Source organism: Mustela putorius, unplaced genomic scaffold (genome assembly GCF_011764305.1).
Source record: "Mustela putorius furo isolate JIRA1106 unplaced genomic scaffold, ASM1176430v1.1 tig00003896_pilon_pilon_pilon, whole genome shotgun sequence".
Lineage (NCBI taxonomy): Eukaryota > Metazoa > Chordata > Mammalia > Carnivora > Mustelidae > Mustela > Mustela putorius.
In genome coordinates this window covers 1,265,369-1,291,572 of record NW_025422045.1, presented here as the reverse complement: position 1 = coordinate 1,291,572, position 26,204 = coordinate 1,265,369, and the positions used below count along the sequence as shown (strand labels likewise).

Sequence of the window (26,204 nt, the reverse complement as noted above, 5' to 3'; positions counted from 1 at the left end):
CAAATAGTATTCCTCTGTGTGTGTGTGTGTGTGCCCTCGAGAAATAGACCACATCCTTTTTATCCATTCATCTATCAATGGATACTTAGATTGCTTCCATATCCTGGCAGTTGCAAAGCTGCAGTAAACATAGGAGTACTTACATCCAATTGCTCCACATCCTCAGGAACAGGTGGAATGATCACTTGTTATTGTTATTGTTATTAATTTAGCCACTCTAATCAATGTGCAATGTTATCTCATTGTGGTGTTAATTTGTATTTCTCTGATAACAATGTTAATGACATTGAGCACATTTACAAGAGTTGTTGGTCATTCATGGATCTTCTTTGATGGAGATATCCCCTTTGATCCTTTACCTTTTTCTCTAACTGAGCTGTCTTTTTTTTTTTTTTTTTAGTTCTTTCTATCTTATAAGTCCTTTTTGAAATATAATATTGTGCAAATTCAATCAAATCCTTTACAAAGTAACAGGAACAGTGCTAAGAATTTTGGTGGATAATCTCTGTTACCATCAAGTGACAACATAATGAAGTAGAAATATATAAACATTTTTGGTTCGTCCCTTCCCAGTCATATACTTTCTTATTCTCATTCCTCCAGCTATTTCATATGACTCTTTGATGCGTTTTCTCAGGTGCATTCTGCTTCCTAAAAATACTTCCAAATATACTCACATCATAAGTCAGAGTCTATCTCCTCTATCTTTCCCTATTTCTCAGGAATGCATAGTTCACAATAAGTAATACTTACTGAACGACTTACGTATTAAATGAATTAATTAAAAAGAATTTTGCTTGGGGGCTCAGAATAGTCAATAGAGAGGTATTTTAAATAAAATCAACAGAAAATCAAAGTAATAAAACCCTGACATACATAAAAGGTGATTCTGTAAGAATTTCAAATAATATTATGAGTAAATACTACTATGCTTTCAATAATTTTTATAGTACAGCAGCTTCTGATCCCGAACACTCATTTTAGGAATATAAGCCATGAGAAAGTAAATCAAACTGCCGCCACTAAACACAAGAAGCAGAAGCAGGAGTCAAAAAACACAAGATAGGAGTAAAAAAACCAATGACCTAATAAACAAAATGTCAGCAAACTAAAACCGAATATTCTTTGGAGAATTATTAATAGATTAAGAATTCAACGGAAAACCCAAGTTCTAAAGTGCCTAGATTACACTGTCCAGTATAGTAGATACCAGGTATATGTGCATGTTTATACATACATTTTAAATAATTAAAATTCAAAATTCAGTTCCTCAATTTAACTAGCCACATTTCAAATGCTTACTAGCCCTACTTGACAGCACAGATAGAAAAAAAACATTTCATCACTGCAGAAATTCTATCAAGACAGTGCTGGTCTGGGTTATTCAGCAGGCCCAACTAAAGAGCTCTAAGGGAGTTTTATTCTCATTCAGATTTTTTTCTTATAAGAAATAGAGCATTTTACTTTAGTATTTTATTAGTCTTACTCAATACTCTAAAAAAGTATTTATATCATACGCGTATACTATCCCCTAGGAGGTAACCGAAACACTGAATTAAGCTTTATCATTCCCTTGCTATCTGAAAATAATTTTACCAAATGTTTCCCTAAAAATGTAGTGATTTGTTTTGCCCACTTAATTTTATATAAGGAGAATCATACTTTTTCTTTACACCACTTGCTATTTTCACTATTTCCACTTACTCTGAAGTTTATGCTCTTCTATCTAAATAACTCTATTTGATACATTACACTACAAAGAGCTCAGTTTCATTCAGAAAAGCTAGACCTAAATCAATGAAATCACCACCTATATATCAAAGCTCTGTAAGTTATAAACAGAAGGCTAAAGATTCCAAATGATTCCCTATAAAACAAATGAATGTTTTCTCATATACATTTAACTGCTCATAAACAGAGAAAAACTTTCTTGTGCATCAAAGACAGATCTTAGTTGCTACACATAAATATATCTTTTCTGTTCTCTTTTTATTCAAGAGTAGGGGTTATCAAAGTAGGTTTCCTCAACTAGCAGCATCAGATCACAGGGGAACTTGTTAGAAAGACAAATCCTCTGACCCAACCCAAACCCAGTGAATCAAAAACTCTGGGGATGGGGTCAAGCAGTATTTGTTTTAACAAGCCCTCTAGGTGATTCTGATGTGTGCCGAAGTTTAAGAACCTCTAGAGAAGTATCTCAACAATCAGTATAGGCAAGATGTTAAACATATGTACAAATTTCTAACAATTAACCAACAAACTCAATTACTAAAAATCGATTATCCTTTTTCCGTTTGCTGAATTTCATAAACTTCATCTTACTCTAAAATATTATATTCAAAATAATTGGCCAATTACTCACAGAAAACAAGAAAGTCACCATCTTAAATAAATATATACTTATAGTTTACTTTCTCTCCGTCTCCTTCTCTCCCCCACCCCTCTCTCTATATATATACAGTTTTTGTTCTAAGACTTTCTAATTTTTTTAATTAGCCATTTTCTAATTATGGTCTCTCTCTTTTTTAAACCATTTTTCCCACATGCACCTTGGCCAGTTACCTTTCTTTGGCAAATACCATCTATCTGTCCTTTATTTCTAAATAGGGAGATGTTTTTTTCCTTGACAACTTTTAAAAGGCTATGTATAAATTAAGACTCTTAACCCATTGTTATATACTGCAAATTCTTCACCAAATGTGTAGTTTGCCTTTATACATCATTTTAACTTAGATTTATACACAAAGTTTGGCTTTTTTAAATTAAAAGTATTCTAGCATATAAAGATAAAATAATAAAATTCATGTAGCCACTGCCCAGATGTTAACATCTTACCATATTCATTTCAGACTTTAAGACAGAATATTGCAGATGACAGAATTTTTTAGAGTAAAATCTTTTCATATTTTTCCTTTGAGTTTTTTTTTTTTAAGATTTTATCTATTTATGTGAGTGAGAGAGAGAGAGCCAGCACAAAGGCAGAGAGAGGGAGAAGCAGACTCCCTGCTAAGCTGGGAACCCAATGTGGGACTCGATCTCAGAACGCAGGGATCATGACCTGAGCTGAAGACAGACACTTAAATGACTGAGCCACCAGGCACCCTGAGTTTTTCTTTTTTAGGTTTAGTTCTTTCTTACTCTAAAATCAGACCAATAGTCAAATTTATTTGTCAGAAAGTTTAATATCTGGAAAATTTCAAAAATATATAAAAAGTTTTTAAGTATTATCAATTTGTGTCCTACCTTGCTTCACATCTGTACCAGGGGTCAAAAAACGTTCCATAAAACGCCGCACGGTAAGTATTTCAGGTTTTTGTAGGCCCATGGATCTCTGTTCCAATCACTCAATTCTGCCTCTATATCCCAAAAGTAGCCATAGACCGTATGTAAATGAATTTAGTGTGGCTATGTTCCCATAAAACCTTATTTACTGAACAGGCTACAAGCTAAATAGGATGTAGCTTTATAGCTCCTGATCTATATCCCTCCTACTTCCTCATTTCTCTATTATGTTCAAGAACCTCCAATATAACATTTCAACTATAAATACTGCTGTGCCTCTAGAAGATAAAGGCTCTTTCTTTAAACATAATCACAATATCATTATTACATGAAAGAGTTAACAAAAACTTTTCAATATAAAAACCCAGCAAATGTACAATCATGTCATAATTTTTAATTTAATAATCTCTTTGTTTGCATCAGGATCTAAATAAAGTCCAGGCATTGCATGTGCTCAAGATGTCTCTTCAATCCATTTTAATTTTTAGAAGCATAACTATAGTGCATTAAAATTATTTCTCTCCAATAAATTATGTCCAAGTCTTAACCTCTGGTACCTGTGAATGTGAACTTATTTGGAAACAGGGTCTTTGCAGATATAGTTAGGACGCTCAAGATGAGAGCATGCTGGATTTAGAGTGGGCCCTAAACCCAAAGTATCCTTATGGTATCCTTATAAGAAAAAAGAGTGAGAGGGACACCTGGGTGGCTAAGTGGTTAAAGCCTCTGCCTTCCGCACAGGTCATAATCCCAGGGTTCTGGGATCAAACCCCACATCGGGCTCTCTGCTCAGCAGGGAGCCAGCTTCCTCCTCTCTCTCTCTACCTGCTTGTGATCTCTGTCTGTCAAATAAATAAATAAAATCTTTTAAAAAAAAAAAAAAAGAAAGAAAAAGGAATGAGAAATCTGAGACACTGAGACAAAAGGGAAAAGGCTATGCAAACATGGGGGAAGAGATGGAAGGTATGTTGCCACAAACCAAAAAACATTAGAGTGCCAAAAGAAGCTAGAAGAGGCAAGTATATTCCCCTAGAGCCTTCAAAAGGAGTGTGGCCCTGCCAACACACTGACTTTGAACTTCTGGCCTCCAGAACTGTCAAGGACTAAATTTGTTATTTTATGCCACCTAATTTGTAGTAATTTGTTATGGAACCCCATGAAACTACTTTACCTATCCAACAGAACTTTCTACAATAATGTAAATATTATATATCTACAGTGTTGAATATGGTAGTCCTTAGCCATATGTGGCTGTTGAGCTCCTGAAATGTGTAAATTTTCAAAGGTTTCCCATCACATTTTTTCTTTGAGATTTTTATGGGGGAGAGTAGAGAAACTGGTAAATTGTTCTATAAAGTTTACCATAGTCTAGATTTTTCTGATTAATCTACTTGTTATTACTTAAAATTTTCCTCTTTTGTATTTTCTATAAGTTAGTAGCTGAATTTAGATGTTTTCTCAGATTGAAGTTCAATTCTTTTTTTCTCGGGGATGGTGAGCAAGACTACTCTCTGGGTAGTTATTTTGTCTTCTATCAGGAAGCAAATGTTCTAGCTGTCTTTCTCTGGTTTTAGTATTTACATTGTTCATTACATTCCTTAATTTATTAGGGCTTACAAAAATGGTGATACTCTAATTTTATAATTCCTTTCCCATATATTAACTAGAATAGTTCCACAAAAAGAAACTGTTCATTTACTATTTAGTAGCCCAATGGTACTGATCTTAGAGGAAAGGCAATATAAACATTCAAATCTTTCCACTTTCAAAAATAATAAATGGTTTATTAGTATCCCCACCAGTATGAGCAGTAATTTAGGAATCACTATAAACTGCAGCATTTAAACATATATGTTGTGTCTTAATCTATCATAGATATTAAATTTATTTAAAGTTCAAATTATCCCATTTTTAGCCAGTAGAAAATTCTTCAAATTGGACCGCAAGTCTTTTTGACAAGACTCTATAGTTCCTGAAGCTTCCGTATTATCTCGTAAGACAAGATGTTTCAGGCTTATTTTGAAAATTTCCTGCCTCAAATATGAGATTGGCCATTTTCTCCACATATCTCTGATTACTTTTAATGAGAAATTAATGCGTAGAGACCTCAATTTAGATGTTAAAAAATTTTTTTGTTAAAACCTGAATTCTAATCTTTTATTAAAATTATTATTTACAATTGGCTGTTTGTCAGTTAACTGCTATAAATACTTAGAATTGCCACATGTTAAATAGGAAGAAACAAAAAGCCAGTTTTTTGTTACTAGCGTATCTTAATATTTTCACACAAATTTTATAGAAAAGCAGATTTTATTAGGTAATTCAAATTTTTTGGATGGATTCTAGTAACTTGAAATTACCAAAATTCAGTTATTACATCATTTATTGGCAATCATTAAAATACCTACAGTTTCACACTTTTTTTTCCCACAGTATAGTGTTATGATTATTTACAAAGTATGGGAGTATGATTATAACCATATATATAATTATATATTTTTAATATAATTTTAAAAGTAGGGTTTACTAGCAAATTCCAGTACATCTTTAATTCTTGCTTTAGACTATATTTTGCCACTACAGATAAAAGTATATTGATTACTACTATTTTAAATGACCCATTACCATATCCTAATTATTATTAGATCATGGCCACAAGCTAGATGCTGGTACATAAATCCAAATGTCAAAATGAATTTAATCTCTTAATCACGAAAGATAGCTACAGACATGTTTTCCACTTGCATGTAAGCTAAAAATGCTTGCTACTGGAAGTCCTTTAATAATATGTTATTAATATTACAAACATTTTTCTTCAAAGAAAATCTGAAGGAACCTTTACAAAATTAAACCAAATATATTTTAAGGAGGTCACTACTATTCACAAATAAATAGCCAGAAGTCTAATGTTTTAGCAAATGTACTTGATAAGTCTTTTCAGTAAATGGCTCAACTACAAAAACAAAAATAGCACCTAAATAATCTCATAATATCTCATCTAGCAAGTTTAGTCAATGGTAAATATATTGAATAAAAATCATTTAGCAAGATTAGTGCAAGAGAAGTTGGTACAGAAACATATGAAATAAACAATACACACACACACGTTCATACATGTATACTCACACACACACACATCTCACCTATAACTATTCCTTAGACAGATGGACGGATGCACACATGCATGGAAAGAAAGAAGAGTTTATATTGATACTTCACATTCTAACTGAACACTATAGTATTTCGTCATTCCAGTCTTCCCTCTTTTCATATTTAAAAGTGTCTCCTCAATAACAAATCTGGCTTCCATTATTCATAAAATAATTATTTACCTATTTTCTCAATAGAGAAGTTTTCTCAATCTCAAAAGAATGTACTTTTGGATTTGGTGACCCAGAAATCTATACAAAAAAAAAACAAAAAAAAAAACAAAAAACAAAAAAAACAGCAGAGCCTAACAAACCAGAGTTCAGTATGTTTTAAGGGTTCTTTTTATCATCAACCTTAGGGCATATAGTCCAATACTATGTTCTAAAGTTATTTATTGGGACTCCTGGGTGGCTCAATCGGTTAAGCATTCAATTCTTGGTTTCAACTTGGGTTGTGATCTCAGGGTTCTGTGATTCAGTCCCATGTTAGGCTTCAAGCATGGAGTCTGCTTAAGATTCTCTCTCTCCCTCCCTGTCAACCCCCACACCTCTGCTCACACTCCCTAACAAATAAATAAATTCTTTAAAAAAAAATAAAATTACTTGGGTTAGTATCCTTCCCCAACCCACTGTAATTATGCTACTCATTTGAAATTAGTTGACTTTGCTCATTCATTGTTTTAGTCCATTTTGTTTTCATTTTTTTCTAACTTTACAGATTTTTTTAAACATATGAAACATTAACATAGTTCTAAATGTCAGAATCTTACAAGAAGGTATACACAATCTCCGCTGTTACTTTTATCTCATGCCACCCCTACTTCTTTCTACCCTGTTCTTACTGTGTCAGTGGATTCTGGTTTATTCTTCCTGTAATTCATTTGCAGATATGTGTATATTTTCTTATGTTGCCTTCTTTCTTTAATAAGGTAGTATACTATGGCTGCTCTTTTGTACTTTGCTTGTATACTTAAACATAAAATCCTAAAAATCACTACTTAACAATTCACAGAGGTTGCCTCACTCCTTTCTATACCTGTATAGTGTGTGGATGCACTACAGTTTAATCATTTTTCTCTGTATTGACACGTAGGTTGTTTCCAATATTTTACAACTACAAAAATATGCTGCAATGAATAATCTTATCCATGTATATACTTGCATTGCTGGATCTTTAGGGTAAATGCCAGAAGTGCAACTGCTAGCTCAGGTCATGACCCCATGATCCTGGGATTGAGCCCAGTGTCAGGTTCCCTGATCATCAAGGAGCCTGCTTCTCCCTCTCCCTCTGCCGCTCTCCCCTGCTCACGGTCTCAGATAAATAAAATCTTAAAAGAAAAAATAGGGGAGGAGCAAGATGGCAGAGGAGCAGGAGACCTAATTTCATCTGGTCCCAGGAATTCAGCTAGATAGTTATCAAACCATCCTGAACACCTACAAACTCAACAGGAGATCGAAAAAAAGAACAGCAGCAATTCTATGAACAGAAAAGCAACCACTTTCTGGAAGGTAGGACATGCGAAGAAGTGAATCCGAAGCGTTATTTGGTAAGAAAGACTGCGGAGGGTGTAAGGAGGAGCCTCCATCAGCCAGCTACCAATAATTGATAGAGCAACAGAGGACAAAATCAGGACTTTTAGAAGTCTGCTGCACAGAGGGACATCACTCCAGTGGTTAAGGGAGGGGGTGGAATCCTCGCTGGGACAGTGTGGTCTCAGAACCCTCAGCGTCAAAGAAAGACCGAGGGTGCCTAAGTGCAGAAGAGCTCCCACGTATCAGAACAGGAAAGCCAGCTGCAAAGACAGAGTGAGAAGCGGGCTCTCAGCTCAGGGTTGCCAAAAACTGTGATCCATGGCACAGCCATGCCACTACTCTTCAAGCAGGAGCCCCACAAGTGGCAGATTTGGGGTCTCTGGTAGGATATGCGACAAAACCCACCTTCCTCCACTGGGAGGAGTGGCACAGGAGTGCGCTGCAGGAATCTGCTGGGTTTGGAGACTCCCAACAGGGGCCATGCACCAGAGTCAGAAACACTGAGTCATAGGCCAGGAAAGCATGGAGCACAGTCAGAAACCAGGGAAACAGGAGTGAATGACTGCTTTTCTTTGATGGCTCACTAAAGGTGGGGGCGGAGCAGGCAGCTCTTGGCTGCTCCAGGGCAGAGACTGTAAGGCTGTCGTTTTCATTCTCATTCTCCAAAGCTATACAGAAAACTTTCAGGGAACAAAAGCTACTGAGAGCAAACCCCAGCAAATGGCTTTAGCCTGGCCCCTGGTAAGGGGCCTCGAGCAAAGATATTTGAGAGTCACTACAAGAGGCTCCTCCCCCAGAAGATCAACAAGAACATTCCCCCAAGACCAAGTTCACCAATCAATGAGAACTGCAAAACCACAGCACTAGAAGAATACAGCACATAGAATTCATGACTTTTTCCCGATGGTTCTTTAGTCTTTCAAAGTTAAATTTTTAAAACTTTATTTCTTTTTCTATTTTCTTTTTAATTTTCCCCTTTCCTACTTTCACTAACACCTTATTTTATCAATACCTTTTTAAAAATCTTTTTAAATTCCCATTTTCATAATCATAACCTATCCTTTCATTGCATTTAATCTTATTTTTTGTATATATGTGTTTCTTTCTTTAAAATTTTGGAATACAGTTCTTTTAACAGACCAAAATATACCCTAAATCTAGTGTATGCCTTTGTTCTAGTCTCCCACTCCTCTCTTTTTTTCTAAGTTTTTTCTTTTTTTTTAAAATCAACTTCTTAATTTCTTTTTAAAATCTTTTAAAATTATCATCTTTACAGTCATACTCCATCGTTCCATCGTATTTACCCTTATTTTTGTATATGTATGTTTTTCTTCCTTTAAAATTCTAGAGGCAATTTCTTCTAATAGACCATAATCTAGTGCGTAGCTCTATTCTATTCACCAGACTGATCATATTTTTTCCCCTCTTTCTCTTCCCCACAGTTTCAGGTCTCTTCTGATTTCTTTAGTGTATATTTTTCTGGGGTCGTTGTTACACTTTTATTATTTTTTTCTTTCATTCAATTATTCTTCTCTGGACAAAATGATAAAGTGGGAAATACCTTAAAAAAAAAAAAGAGTGTACCAACTGCTAGGGACCTAACTGGGATGTTAGTAAGATATCAAAAGCAGAGTTCAGAATGACAATTACAAATATATTAGCTGGCAGCACCTGAGTGGCTCGGTCAGTTAAGTGTCTGCCTTTAGCTCAGATCATGATGCCAGGGCCCTGGGATCAAGTCCTGCTTTGGACTCCCTGCTCAGAAGACAGCCTGCTTCTCCCTCTCCCTCTGCCTGCAGCTCTGCCTACTTGTGCTCTCTATCTCTCTCAAATAAATATATAAAATCTTAAAAAAAAAAATACTAGCTGGGCTTGAAAACAGCATAGAAGATACTAAAGATATTTCTCCCTTTCTGGAGAAATAAAAGAACTAAAATTTAACCAAGTTGAAATTTAAAAAGCTGTTAATGAAGTGCAATAAAAAATAAAAACTGGGGGCGCCTGGATGGCTCAGTGGGTTAAGCCGCTGCCTTCGGCTCAGGTCATGATCTCAGGGTCCCGGGATAGAGCCCCACATCGGGCTCTCTGCTCAGCGGGGAGCCTGCTTCCTCCTCTCTCTCTCTGCCTGCCTCTCTGCCTACTTGTGATCTCTCTCTGTCAAATAAATAAATAAAATCTTAATAAATAAATAAATAAATAAAAACTGCTAGGATAAATGATGCAGAAGATAGAATTAGTGATTCAGAAGACCAAATGACAGAGAATAAAGAAGCTGAGAAAAAAAGAGACAAAGAACTACTGGACCACCAGGGGAGAATTCGAGAAATAAGTGATACCATAAGATGAAACGGTATTAGAATAATTGGGATCCCAGAAGAAGGGGGAGGGGAGGCAGAAGGCATATGGGGCAAATTATAGTGGAGAATTTCCCAAATTTGGGGAAGAAAACAAGCATCAAAATCCAGGAGGCACACAGAACCCCCTCAAAATCAATAAAATTAGGTCAACACGCCATCATCTAGGTAAGCTTATAAATCTCAGAGACAAAGAAAAAAGTCCTGAAAGCAGCTCCAGACAAGAGGTCTGTAACCTACAATGGTAGAAATATTAAATTGGCAGCAGGCCTAGCTATGGAGACCTGGCAGGCCAGAAAGGACTGGCATGATATATTCAGAGCACCGAACGAGAAAAATATGTAGCTAAGAATATTATCTCCAGCTAGGCTGTCACTGAAAATATAGGAGAGATTTAAAAAGCTTCCAGGACAAAAAGTAAAAGGATTTGCAAACACCAAACCAGCCCTACACGAAATATTGAAAGAGGTCCTCTAAGCAAAGAAAGAGCCTAAAAGTAACATACACCAGAAGGAAACAGAGACAATATACAGTAACAGTCACCTTACAAGCAATACAATGGCACTAAATTTGCTATCTTTCAATAGTTACCGTGAATATAAATGCCCAATCAAAAGACACAGGATATCAGAATGGATAAAAAAAAAAACAAGACCCATCAATATGCTGACTGCAAGACAGCATTTTAGACCCAAAGACACTTCCAGATTTAAAGTGAGGGGGAAAAAATTTACCTTGCCAATGGACATCAGAAGAAAGCTGGGGTGGCAATCCTTACATCCAACAAATTAGGTTTTAACCAAAGAGTTGAGGAAGGACACTATATCATACTTATAGAGTCTGTCCAACAAGAACATCTAACAATTTTAAATATCTATGCCCCTGACATGGGAGCAGCAAATTATATAAGCCAATTAATAACAAAATCATAGAAACACATCGACAACAACACAATAATGGGAGGAGACTTTAACAACCCCCTCACTGAAATGGACAGATCATCTAAACAGAAGATCAACAACAAAATAAAGGCTTTAAATGACACACTGGACCAGATGGACATCACAGATATATTCAGAAAATTCCATCCCAAAGCATGAGAATATACATTCTTCTCTAGTGCACATGGAACACACTCCACAATACATCAATCCCGGGTCACAGTCAGGTCTCAAGCTGTACCAAAAGACTGGGATCATTCCCTGCATATTTTCAGACCACAATGCTTTGAAACTAGAACTCAACCACAAGAGAGAAATTGGAAAGAACTCATATACATGGAGGCTAAAGAGCATCCTACTAAAGAATGAATGGGTCAACTAGGAAATTAAAGAAGAATTTTTAAAAATTCATGGAAACAAATGAAAATGAAAATCCAACTGTTCAATATCTTTGGGATGCAGCAAAGGTGACCAAAGAAGAAAGTATATAGCAATGCAAAACTTTCTCAAGAAACAAGAAAGGTCTCAAATATACAACTTAACCCTATACCTAAAGGAGCTGGAGAAAGGACAGCAAAGAAAGCCTAAATTCAGCAGAAGAAGAGAAATAATAAAAATCAGAGCAGAAATCAATGAAATAAAAACCAAAAGAGGAGTAGAACAGATCACTGAAACTAGGAGCTCTTTCTCTGAAAGAATTAGTAAGATTGACAAACCCCTGGTCAGGCTTATCAAAAAGAAAAGAGAAAGGACCCAGATTAATAAAATCATTAATGAATGAGGAGAGACCACAACCAACACCAAAGAAATATAAACAGTTATGAGAACATACTATGAGCACTGTATGCCAACCAATTAGGTATTTAGATAATTAGATAAATCTGGAAGAAAAGGATACATTCCTAGAGACATACAAACTACCAAAACCGAACCAGGAAGAAACAGAAAACCTGAACAGACCCAAAACCAGTAAGGAAATTGAAACAGTAATCAAAAATCTCCCAACAAACAATAGCCCAGGGCCACATGGCTTCCCAGGGGAATTTTACCAAACATTTAAAGAATTAATGCCTATTCTCCTGAAACTGTTCCAAAAAATAGAAATGGAAGGAAAACTTCCAAACTCATTTTAAGAGGCCAACATTATCTTCATCCCAAAACCAGACAAAGACCCCACCAGAAGGGGTCTAATAGAAGCTAATAGAATCCAACAGTACATTAATAGGATCATTCACCACAACCAAGTGGGATTTATTCTTGGTCTCCGAGGTTGGCTCAACACCTGCAAATCAAGCAATGTGATATAATACTTTAATAAAAGAAAGAACAAGAACCATATGAAACAACAGATGCAGAAAAAGCATTTGACAAAGTACAGTATCCTTTCTTGATCAAAACTCTTCACAGTGTAGGGATAGAAGAGTACATACCTCAATATCATCAAAGCCATCTATGAAAAACCCACAGCAACTATAATTCTCAATGGGGAAAAACTAAGAGCTTTCCCCCTAAGGTCAGGAAAATGGCAGGGATATCCACTATCACCACTACTATTCAACATAGTACTGGAAGTCCTAGCCTCAGCAATCAGACAACAAAAAGAAATAAAAGGCATCCTAATCAGCAAAGAAGAAGTCAAACTCTCACTCTTTGCAGATGATATACTTTATGTGAAAAACTCAAAAGACTCCACTCCAAAACTGCTACAACTCATACAGAAATTCAGTAAAGTATCAGGATATGAAATCAATGCACAGGAACCAACTGCCTTTCTACATACCAACAAGACAGAAGAAAGAGAAATTAAGGAGTCAATCCCATTTACAATTACACCCAAAACCATAACCATACCTAGGAATAAATCTAACCAAACAGGCAAAGAATCTGTACTCAAAAAACTGTATCATACTCATGAAAGAAACTGAGGAAGACATAAAGAAGGAAAAAGTTTCGTGCTAGTGGATTAGAAGAACAAATATTGTGAAAATGTCTATGCTACCTATAGCAATCTACACATTTAATGCAATCCCTATCAAAACACCATCAACTTTTTTCAAGGAAATGGAACAGATAATCCTAAAATTTATATGGAAACAAAAATGACCCCAAGTAGCCAGAGGAATGTTGAAAAAGAAAACCAAAGCTGGCAGCATCACAATTCCAGACCTCAAGCTCTATTACAAGTTGTAATCGTCAAGTCAGGGTGGACAGTATGATACTGGCACCAAAACAGACCCACTGACCAATGGAAAAGAATAGAGAGCCCAGAAATGGACCCTCAATTCTATGGTCAACCAATTTGTCAAAGCAGGAAAGAATGTCAACGGAAAAAAAGACAGTCTCTTCAACAAATGGTGTTGAGAAAACTGGACAGCCACATGCAGAAGAATGAAACTGGACCATTTCCTTATACCACACTCAACAACAGACTCAAAATGGATGAAAGTCCTCAATGTGAGATAGGAATCCATCAAAATCCTTGAGGAGAACACAGGCAGCAACCTCTTCAACCTCAGCCACAGCAACTTCTCCCTAGAAACATCCCCAAAGGCAAAACTATTGGGACTTCATCAAGATCAAAAGCTTTTGCACAGCAAAGGAAACAGTCAATAAAACCAAAAGCAACTGACAGAATGGAGGAAGATATTTGCAAATCACATACCAGATAAAGGGCTAGTATCCAAAATCTATAAAGAACTTATCAAACTCAACATCCAAAGAACAAATAATGCAATCAAGAAATGGGTAGAGGACATGAACAGACATTTCTGCAAAGACATCCAGATGGCCAACAGACACATGAAAAAATGCTCCACATCACTCAGCATCAGGAAAATACAAATCAAAACCACAATGAGATACCACCTCACACCAGTCAGAACAAGTCAGGAAACGACAGATGCTGGCGAGGATGCGAAGAAAGGGGACCCCTCCTACACTGTTGGTGGGAATACAAGCTGGTGCAGCCACTCTGGAAAACAGCATGGAGAGTTCTCAGAAAGTTGAAAATAGAGCTAACCTACAATCCAGCAATCGCGCTACTGGATATTTACCCTAAAGATACAAATGTAGTGATCTGAAGGGGCACGTGCACCTGAAAGTTTATAGTAGCAATGTTCACAATAGCCAAACTACAGAAAAGCCTAGATGTCCATCAACAGATGAATGGATAAAGAAGATGTGGAATTGTATATACAATGGAATACTATCCAGCCATCAAAAGAAATGAAATCTTGCCATGTGCAACGACGTGGATGGAACTAGAGGGTATTATGCTAAGCAAAATAAGTCAGAGAGGGTCAATTATCATATGATCTCACTGATTTGAGGAATTTGAGAAATAAGACAGAGGATCATAGGGGAAGGGAAGGAAAAATGAAACAAGACAAAACCAAAGAGGGAGACAAACCATAAGACAGGCTCAATCTCAGGAAACAAACTGAGGGCTACTGGAGGGGAAGGGGAGTGAGAGGGATGGGGTGACTGGGCGATGGACACTGGGGAGAGTATGTCCTATGGTGAGTGCTGTCAATTGTGTAAGACTGATGAATCACAGATCTGTACCCCTGAAACAAATAATACATTACATGTTAATAACATTCTAAAAGAAAGAACAAAAAAGGCAAATGCTAATGTAGTCTTGTGAGATACAACCAAAGTCCCTTCTCTCTTTTTTTTCTCCTCTTTTGTTATACCAATTTACATTCTCACCAGCAATGCACAAGAATGGGTCACAGACATTTTAGTGATGGGGAAAAAAACTTTGTTAGTCACTACACACAGGTAACTCAACTTTTGTGACTGCTTTCTTTCAATTAGCATGTTTTCAAAGTTCATTTATGTTGTAGCATGTATTAGTACTCTATTTTTATTTTTTTTAATCACCAAATAATACTCCATTTTATGGATATACAACACTGACAGGTTGATCACAAGACAGACCTCTGGCTTATTTTTTGGCTATTATAAATAATGCTGCTATAAACAGTCATGTACACGTTTTTTAGTAGAATGTTCTCAACTCTTATGGGTATACTTAGGAGTGAAAATGCTAAGTCATATGGTAACTCTGATTAACCTTTTGAGGACCAGCCACGCTGTTTTCCAAAGCAGTTTGCACCATTTTACATTGCCACCAACAACATAATTCATCTCTTCACTTGATTTTTATTGTTACAAATTGCCACATCACCTTCTATCCCAGCTCTAGTAACAAACACAAACAAAATAACTCTGAATATGATGATATATAATCAGGGCACTGTTGAGTTCAGATTAGTTAACTTTCCTTGTGGCATCGCTGATCTAAATATTAATCAGCAATGCATACACACAGGAGTGCAGGATAAAATGGTTGTGAATTAATGCGTAAAGTTTGTATTTACACAGCACATAACAGTTTCTATTCAAAGTACATATGTGTTTTGATATATTCCACAGATTATATATATTTATATATATATATATATGTATATGTATATATATATATATATTCCCCAAAACATTTCTCTTCACACATACATATAAAATGCATACCTTATGCAAACCACAGTTAAGGAGGATAATTTTACTTAATTAGTTAACTAATTTTGGTCTTTCCAATCACCTGACCTTTGCTCTCACAGGCCTGACGAATCCAATAACCCTGAAAGAGAGAATATGACTTGCTACCAAAGGAATATAATAAGACAGAGTTACTGAATATTCAGTTTCCTGTAATCAAAAACAGGATTCATATGTTGTAATCCAGCTGTCTTGGGAAGGAATTGTTTATATTCCTCTTAAAGCCTATCTTGGTAGGGAAGACCATAAAGGTTGAAGGTAGGCCCAAAATGGGAAGAAAGGGGTGGGAATTCCCACCTCAATCTCAGGGATTTGTGAGAAGCAGAAGGGACCAAGCAAAGGGGTCAGATGTATGTCCTAAAGTGCCTCAGATAATAATAAACACTTCTCTTACCTTGCCCTGTTGCTCTGGAAGAAGTCACTTCTTGAGCTGTCCTGAACCAAACTGGGGTACAATCATATAAAAATACTAGTATGCACTGCTGTCAACAAAGTATAAAAATACCTTTCTTCACAGCTAATGGATTATTTGGTTATACTTTAAAATTTCTACCAATCTCAGGTGAAAACTATCATCTTGATGTAAATTTTAACTTGGACTTCTCTTATTATAAGTGAAAGTGAGTACCTTTTCAAATAAGGAAAAATTTTATACCTTTTGTGAAAACTGTCCATTTCTTTTGCTTATTGCATCTCTTTCGATTTGGTCTTTTCTCTTTACCCTTTATTTTTAAAGGTTTGTCATAGAGGAGGCATATTAGTCCTTTATCTGTGATAGATAATGCAAATATTTTCTTATAGATTTGTATCTACTGACTTTGTTATTAGTGGGTGTCTTTGCTTTTGCTATACAAAAGCCTTACTTTATATTTTTATAGAATCAAATTTATCAGCCTTTCCTGTTGTTGCATCTAGATTTTGAGTCACAGAGAAAACCTTTCTTTATACCCAAATTACAGAAGAATTCATCTATCTCTTCTGTTCATATTTGTAGTCTCATTCTTTACATTGAGATCTCTGATCCATTTGCAGTTTATTTTTCTATATGATATGAGGTATGAATTTAATTTTATCTTTTTTCCAAATGGTTAACCATTTCTTAAAAAGCTCATTTTACCATAGTGTTCTGAGATGCCAGATTTATCATGTGCCAAATTTCCATATATTCTTGTGTCTCTATCTCATTTTTCCTATTCTATAACCCTGTTTTGTCTGTATTATATTAAACAAAAATCTAACTTACAAATGAGACAGACCAGTCGTAGTTTAAGATTCCTCCCACGGTATATCTAACTCTTAAAAAGAAACTTACACCACATCTATACTCAGTCACCATGAAGTGGACATGCTAATACTAACTGGTCTAATCACATAAAATTGACAATGATTACTTACACTAGTTGTATAAGCAAGCTAAAGCATGTTAGGATGTGCTGATTTACAAATATTATCTTAAAAGTTATGTCCATCAATTAATAACCATGGAAGACAGTGACTTTGTATGAAGGGCAAAATTACTTAATTAAACATATTTCAACTGCTTTCTTTAAATAGAAACATTTTATAGCCCCTCCACACCTTTCAATACAAACTTTACCATAATATTCACATATTTACTATTAGATTTAATAAGTCACGTAGAGAGAAATACTGTAACAGTATTTACACTTCTATATTTCTAAGAAATGAATCATACTGATTAATTTAATGCACTTTACTTTCTCACTTGCTACCATGAACTGCCACTGTTCTTAGCCAAACCTATTCCCTCCACCTGTGCATTTGATCTATCCTCCTCTCAGCTCAAGCAATTCTTCCTCTCCCTCCAGTAACATCAGTTCTTTTTCTCTCTACTAACTCACTTCCATGATCCTATAAATATGCTATACTAACTCTCAAAAGAGATAAAAAAAGATTAAAAACTACTTCTGACCCACTTACCTCTCCCCATCATCACACAACTACACAACAGGACATTTTCTACCTTTCCCACAAGAGCAAGATTCTGGGATAAAAAGCCTGTATTTGCTGACTCTATTTCTTTCCTTCCACTCTCCTAAACTTCTTCTCACTAGATTCCTGTTCCTTCCAATCTACCACTACTGCTCCTTTCGAAGTCACCAATGACCTCCACATAATTAAATCAAGTGGTCAGTTCGTCATCTTCAACTTAATTGTCTTATCGGCACCACTTAATACCCTTATTAGCAGCTCCTCTTCCTTAAAACGCTCTCTTCATATGCCTTCCATGATACCATACTTGCCTTGTTTTCCTACTTTATTTCTGGACAGGTCTTCTTAAGTCTGTCCTGCTCAATCACCTCAACCTGTAAATGCTGAAGCACATATACAGTCTTTCCACCTCTTTTTCATGGATATTCACTCCAATCCCATCACTTTAAATTCCATATTTTCAGATGATCCCAAGAGTATAACCTCCAGCTCACTTCTCTAGAACATCCCAGACCAGAATATTGAATTACTACTAATACCACCAACTGAATGTCTAATAGGTATTTAGCATGCCTGAAAGTGGATTCCCAATCCTTTTTCTAAAAAAATGAACTGGGCTATTCACAGAACAAGCTGAACATGAATGTCAGAGAACTTAGATCTCAGTTAAAGGACAGTGTTCCAATTATTGAACTTTCAACCAGTGGACCTTTTGAAAGCCATGATCATCTTCAAAAGGTTTTCCTTGTATGAAAACGAACTTTCACCCAATCATCTTCTTGAATTATCAGAAAATAATTTCCAGCTCAACCAAGCTAAAATAAATTTTTCCACACTGAGAACACCCATGGTCTATTTGCTCCACTAAAATTTCAAATGAAGTTCAAGGTTGTGTAGCAGGTTTAGCTTCTATTTCTTCCAAGATCAAACCTTTCATTGGATATTCTGAAGAGTAATGATGGGACTACTGGATTTGAAGATATTCTTGACCTGTCACAAAATAAACTAATGGAAGAACCATACTTGATGGTGAAATATAAGCTCGGTTTTCTGTATAATCTGTTGTACTAGCCTTGAAAATAGAAGGTTTGCATCTTGTCTCTAGTCATCTTTTCACTAAAATCTGATGTACACAACATTAAAAGTACTGACACATGAGAATTTTTGCCTACACAGTATCTGTGGTCATTTGAAATTATTTGGGGTCTTTGCTTAATGACCATGTGAAGATTGAAAGCACTGAAGGGAGATGATTTTAAAACATCCAATTATATAAAACAACAGCCTTCTATGTCTTTAAAAAAATTATTGTTAATGACTATTTCAAAACTGTCTACAGGTTCCAATTAAACCTATTATCTGGGTATTCCATAAATTTAATTTTGAATAACCACTACCAGTATTTGAGTCTCCAACTTTCATAGTAGCATATTTCAGAATAAACATCTATAATTGATTTCAATAGCAACACTTCAAATTAAGTACAAAATAAGAGATTTATATTTTATACCTTGTTTCAGTAGAGCCCATTAATATTCACAAGAATAATACTGGGCTTTATTGATGCTATTTTAGAACTGTAGCTATTATTTGACTCCTTCAGGTTGAAAAGTATAAGTTTAAAGATTTTGATTTTGGTCTTTTGGGGGGGGGGGATCCTTGTCTTTAAAGTAAAAAATTAAAGCAACCAGCATATGTTGATTTAAAAAAAAAAAGGACCAGGGCACTTGGGTGGCTCAGTGGGTTAAAGCCTCTGCCTTCAGCTTAGGTCATCATCCCAGGATCCAGGGATGGAGCCCTGCATTGGGCTCTCTGCTCAGCGGGGAGCCTGCTTCCCCCTCTTTCTCTGCCTGCTTCTCAGCCTACTTGAGATCTCTGTCAAATAAATAAACTCAAAAAAAACAAAAAACAAAAAAACCCTACTCCTTTAGTCTTCTCCATTCTCAACTAGAGTAACTATTCTTTCTGTTTTATCAGTTCTACCTACCTTCAGTGTATATTTCAAATTTAACCAATGTTCTTAGCCTCATAAGAGGTCTCTTTTTTCTACCCTATTCTCTACAGTGCAACCAGGGTAATCATCTTAAAATATTAAATGAGATGCCATTCCCTCCAATAGCTTCCCATTTCAGTCAGAGTGAAAGTCAAAGCCACACTGCTGCACTTGCAAATGGCTCCTATTTGTTTCAAATTGACTGAAAAGTAATCTGACTTCTGGTTCATGTTCTAAAAGTAATATTATGAATAGATCCAAAAGAAAATAATGGAAGCCAGCTTTTCAACTATTTCTAATTAAACACAAGACAAAGAAATGGAATCAAAATTATTATTTTTTAAATTTACTTTAAATTTAAAATTTATTTTAAGTTTATTCATTTATTTAAGTAAATAAAACTCATGATCCTGAGATCAAGAGTCACATGTTCTACCGACTGAGCCAGCCGGGTGCCCCAATAGAGATCAAAATTATATTCTCATTTAGTAACCACTGAGAAGCTCAAAAAATTTATATATTTTTAATCTAGCTACAAGAGAAACTCTTCCACTTAACTAGCATAATATGAAACAACACTTTTTTTTTTTTTTTAAAGCAATTCCACTATGGTTACTGTGTTCAAGTTCCTCAGATTAGGCTTATACTTGATCTCCTTCTCTCACTGCAGGGAGACGGAGCTGAAAAACCTGCAGTAGTGCCCCTCCCCACACCATCCAGGTAATAACCATCCTCTCTCTCTTTATGAACTTCTTTGAACCAGAACAAGTCCGAACCAGTTGGTTTCCTACTTCTTCCCCCATGAACTTGGTCTACTCCCTAATACAGAAAACTCAGCAAAAAGCCAAGAGTGCCACAGTGAGGAAAGAGGGACATCTGAGTCTTGGCAGACACAGCTCTATCTTCCTCACTCAGTGAACTAGACAGACTGACAAACATAGAAGAATGAATGGAAGCCAGAGTTTTAAAAAGGCTCATATAGTAGCCACGAGTTTCAGGAACTATACAAAACCCATCATTTTAGTAAACTATGTTTCATCCAGTACCAAAGAATATCCTTGACAAGTATTTAACTGAGCCATTCAATCTCTGCTCTCAATAACCAAAACGGATGATTTAAATATTCTTTATTTTCTTTTACATTTACAAAAAGGCTTCTTCACACCAGAAAAGACTAGAAGGTATTCAAAAGAATGCTCCTTGGTCAGGGCATATTAGAGTTTAATGAAGTAATCACTACCAATAATTATAAATCCAAATCAACTTAATCCATTTTATGCCAAAAATATTTGTGTTATTTACTAAGTACTTGATATACCTTTAATTCACAATTGGTTGAGTTCATATTAAAACACAATTAATATATATAAGTCATTTATTTTGCTATATTTTTTCAAATTTTGTTACTATATGAAAGAAAAAATATTTAATAAATTTCTTTTAATATCAAAGTCACTTGAAGAAGAAATCACAACAGTCTATATATCTCGTAGTCACATATCAAGTGACTGCAATCAACAATAACCAGAAGCAAACAGAAATAAGCTAGAAAAAAAAAAAAGCTTAAATAAAGCTGATGCACTCTTCCCCACAAGGTGAAAATCATTCCCTGGCTTATTTTCATATACCAAAAGAGTCTCTTGATTTTAACAAGAGACTTTACAACTTACCTACATCATTAATCCTAGTCAGTTTTTAGCAGGTTAGATTATAGAACCAAAAAGACTACACAGCATAATAAAAGCCAAAAACTGCTCAGTCCTGCTAAAAACTGACAAGGTAAGAAATTACTATAGGTAATAAGGAAATAAAAAATAAAAATGCCACATATATACATGCACAGAAATCAGGAAAAGAGTCCTATAGAAACAAACAACACTACCAACCTTCATCATAATAAATATCCCTGTATTAGAGCAAAGTACAAGAAATATTCATGACTATAACCCTGACAAAGCTAAATATCCAGTAAGCTTTAAGAAAACAAAACTTATAATAGTTTATAAAGATTTTATTCAAAAATGACTAAAACAAAGTGTTGCTTCTTCAAGAAAATTCAACTGACTATAACTTATACTATCAGAAACAGTGACAAATGATATGTAAATCCTCAACTGTCAAATCACTTTCCCTATCAGCTAATTGCAAGAGTTTCTTTACTCTACTTGTATTAAGGGGAAAATAACTATCCTGTGAATTGGGAATATCCCTAAAGTTTTATCTGACCCAAAAGACCCAAGAACCCCCAAGGCCCTGGGCATTTCCCCTAAACCTGCTCAGTAAACAAAGGCAAAAAGCCTTATGTGAATTTTGAATTTAATTATGTACTTTAGATACTTCTTAAATGAATAATGACTTTTAAAAACAATGGATGAAGTTTAACATTTCTTGGTATAAAATGCATGCAAATATCCAATGGATTCTTTTTCAGATGGAATAATAAAATAATCTTAAAAACCTGATTCAGCAGCTAGATTTGCTCTTTCTCTTCATTTTTAGATTAGAAGGAGAAAATTTTTTTCAAGTTTCTTTAATACCAAAATTTTTCTCTTTTCAACTAGGCTAAAAAGCAGGAACTGTATTTTAAATTTGCAGATAGTAGTGCTTAAAACAGGGTTATCATTTCAATAGCTTCTAATAAATCAAAATGGCAAGACTTCTACCTGGTCCCTTGAACGGCTTTCCTATAGAAGTGACACATGCATCCCATTTCCAAAAAAGAATTAAGCCTTTGCCCTGCTCAGCAGGGAGTCTGCTTCTCCCTCCAACCCCCTCCCCTCTCATCCTCTCTCTCTCACCCCGTCAAGTAAATAAATAAAATATTTAAAAAAGAAAAAAAAAAAAAAAGAATTAAGCCCTCGTACTTTGAGTCATTCACTGTATGTGCTGTATTCCCTTCTCTCCTAGGCATCTAAAATGATACCAGTTACATATACCATTCTCTGGGAGGAGTGAGAAAAGTCATCCAAATAATTTCTGGGTTCATCAGTGAAAGATGAATAAGGATGGATGGGGAAAAAATTATACAAATTATTATCCATCCTGGGATCAAACGGCTCGGGTCATGGTCTCGGGTTCCTGGGATGGAGTCCCGCATCGGGCTCTCTGCTCAGCGGGGGACCTGCTTCCCTTCCCCTCTCTCTGCCTGCCTCTCTGCCTACTGTGATCTCTCTCTGTCAAATAAATTTTAAAAATCTTAAAAAAAAATAAAAAAAAAAACCAGCATCCTCAAGATAGCACACTATCTACAGTGACTACATATACAACCTACTAAAAGACTAGTCTAGGGGCACCTGGGTGGCTCAGTAGGTTAAAGCCTCTGCCTTTGGCTCAGGTCATGATCCCAGGGTCCTGGGATAGAGCCCCGCATCCGGCTTTCTGCTCAGCGGGGAGCCTGCTTCCTCCTCTCTTTCTCTCTCTCTCTGCCTGCCTCTGCCTACTTGTGATCTCTCTCTGTCAAATAAATAATATCTTTAAAAAAAATTAAAAAATAAAAGACTAGTCTATTATTTGAATATGATTTCTTGATCAATATATTTCAATTTAAAACAATCAATAAACTAGTTTTTACTAAGTCCTAACCATGTGTCCGGTCTTTTCTTAAAAGGCACCAGAGTGGAGGACACAATTTCTACCAAAAAGAGCTTATTATTAAGACACTAGGTCTAGCACACAACACAAAAACACATAAAAAAGAAGATGCAAGAAAAGCCACAAGAGCAAAACCATGATGAAGGTGGAGATTCAGGGTGCAGAACAGAGAGAGAAAGTTGGTTAGGTAAAATAAGGATCCTGAGAACAGAAGGCAAATCATGGAGTTTGAAGATTTACTTGTGTTTTTTACTAGTTTTTAAACAAGACCAAACTCCGAACGGAGTAATTTTTGAAGATTTTTAAAAAGATTTTATTTATTTGTTTGACAGAGAGATCACAAGTAGGCAGAGCAGCAGGCAGAGAGAGAGGGGAAAGCAGGCTCCCTGTTGAGCACAGAGCCTGATGTGGGGCTTGATCCCAGGATCCTGAGATCATGACCTGAGCAGAAGGCAGAGTCTTAACCCACTGAGTCACCCAGGCGCCCCAATTTTTAATGATTTTTATCTACTCTGCTTTTAAAACCAAAACGCATTAATATTAGAATGCATTATACTACACTGATTTTTCCAAAAATTAAGACAATCTTTGGCCAGCCAAAGTATCACACAGCACATGCTTGGGAACTTATGTTCTTGAAACAGCATACATGTGAAAAGAAAACCTCATATAAATATTTGTTTGGAGCTAAGATTAGCTTTGGGGGGGGAAACTCAAAATATACTTGCTTTCAAGCTAAAGCTAAAAACTAAATGCTTATTTTCCTTGTGCTGGCCTACAGTTGCATGCTTACCGCTGACTGGATCCTTTCCTATCAACACAACCAGCACTTCAAAGACCCGACTGTTCTGCCAAGATTTCTGCCTTGAAAGAGCCTTTGTTGCTATGGCAATCTCATGTTCTCAAGGAACCAAGTTAGCAGCACCCTATGATACATACATGAACAAGGTTCAAACTTGGCCTGTTTCCTCCTCCAGGCACAGGGAATATCCTGTGTCACAATCATAACAATTTTTACTTGCTGTTATAAAGTTATCAACAATATCTGCCAATTCATGGAGAACCAGAGTTACTTCAAAATAAATAGCTGCATCTAAAGAAGAGGAGAGAAAATTGTGGGTGGGAATCTCCATTATAAAGCAGATGTACTAAAGTATGAAAGCCAATTAAATAAAACCCTGAGTCCAACTGAAATTTGATCAAAAATTTCTCCCTTTTCGGGGCGCCTGGGTGGCTCAGTGGGTTAAGCCGCTGCCTTCGGCTCAGGTCATGATCTCAGGGTCCTGGGATCGAGTCCCGCATCAGGCTCTCTGCTCAGCAGGGAGCCTGCTTTCCTCTCTCTCTCTGCCTGCCTCTCCATCTACTTGTGATTTCTCTCTGTCAAATAAATAAATAAAATCTTTAAAAAAAAAAAAAATTTCTCCCTTTTCATATATCTCAAAACACTTTCCTAAAAAAAAGAAAAAACCTGAAAATAAAAATACAGCTCTGATCCCTTGGTTAAGAATGTCCCTTACCCTGACTGAAGATTTAGCATCTTATTTAAACAAAAAAAGCTAAATTCTGCCTAGAATTAAAACTTTCCTTATATGAAGAAAGAGCAGAGGCTCTGAAAGTTAGAGGTTACAAAGTATACTCTGTCAAAATTTCAAAAAGAACATATTTGCTAATAAATGGCACATGTGACAAATCACAGCCAGAGTTCAAGAGTATGTTTCTAGATGTAAAATACTTCTGACCTAAAGAAATTATTTTTTTTCGTCTATACTCAACTTATACTGCCCCACATTCCCAAATCAAGTAAGCTGTGTTTTTATGCTCAAGTAGCTCTCATATTAACAGAAAATACCGTAACAGTAAACTCTAAAAATCAAGCACTGAAAAAGCATGATGATGGCAAGGACCTGCGAAGATTCTGAAAATAACCTCAATTTTAAGAACTATATGTGTTCCTAGAAAATGAAAGTCAGAGTGAAGAGTATTCAAATGCTGAATTTATCTTTTGCATTTGATTTTCATTAAAGTATCAAAAAATAATTCTACAGGGAGTGAAAAACAGTGGCCTTGACACATTAATACAAATTAAATCTGCTTCAAAGAAACATTTACTTCAAGGATATTTTTTTCCAATATGCAGGCTATGAGCATTTAATTCTTCTATATAAACTTTTTCAAACAGACCAGACAGGCTCATGGAAAATTATTTGAATGCACACATATTAATTAATGCAGTCCATTTCCAGTTCATTAGGGGTTCCGAATTCCCATAAATCAAGTTGTTCATAATATCATTCCAAATATTTGATAGAATTCCAGAGCTGAAAGAGAAGTAAAGGTGTCTGAAAAGTTCCACATTTTCTATGAGAAAATAACCTGAGAAATCAAGTAACAACAATCTCCTTTTTCTTTGCAAACTGAGGTATAGGTAGGTTACATCATTAACTGGAAGAACGGTCTCCTCTGCGATACTGTGTTTTGGTTATGGATTTTACAAAGTTACAGTCTAGTTTCTCTCTTCATGAAAGTCAGTTCTTCCACATCATTAACTGGAAGAACTGTCTCCTCTGCGATACTGTGTTTTGGTTATGGATTTTACAAAGTTACAGTCTAGTTTCGCTCTTCATGTTTCTGGACTCTATCCTTCACATGGATAGAAATAACAATTGCCTCCAACGTCAATGAAATTACCCTCTTTCTTTAAAGGAAGATGTCTAAGGCGAGTTAAAGGTCAGTGATCTCAAAGACTAAAGGCTACCTAGAATAAAAACAGTTGTAACAGACCTTTTATTCAATACAGGAATCTGGAGTGGAGTTTAAGCCATAGTGTCAAGTACTTTGCAAAGCT

The 26,204-nt window shown here is 35.7% G+C and overlaps 1 protein-coding gene and 1 pseudogene across 3 annotated transcripts in view; one reads left to right on the top strand and one right to left on the bottom strand.

Moving 5' to 3' along the window:
• The window catches only part of TCF12 (transcription factor 12), a 392,538-nt gene that overhangs the window by 324,406 nt on the left and 41,928 nt on the right, over nucleotides 1–26,204 (bottom strand). The window lies entirely within an intron of this gene.
• Nucleotides 18,415–18,933, top strand: LOC123388195 (annotated as a pseudogene).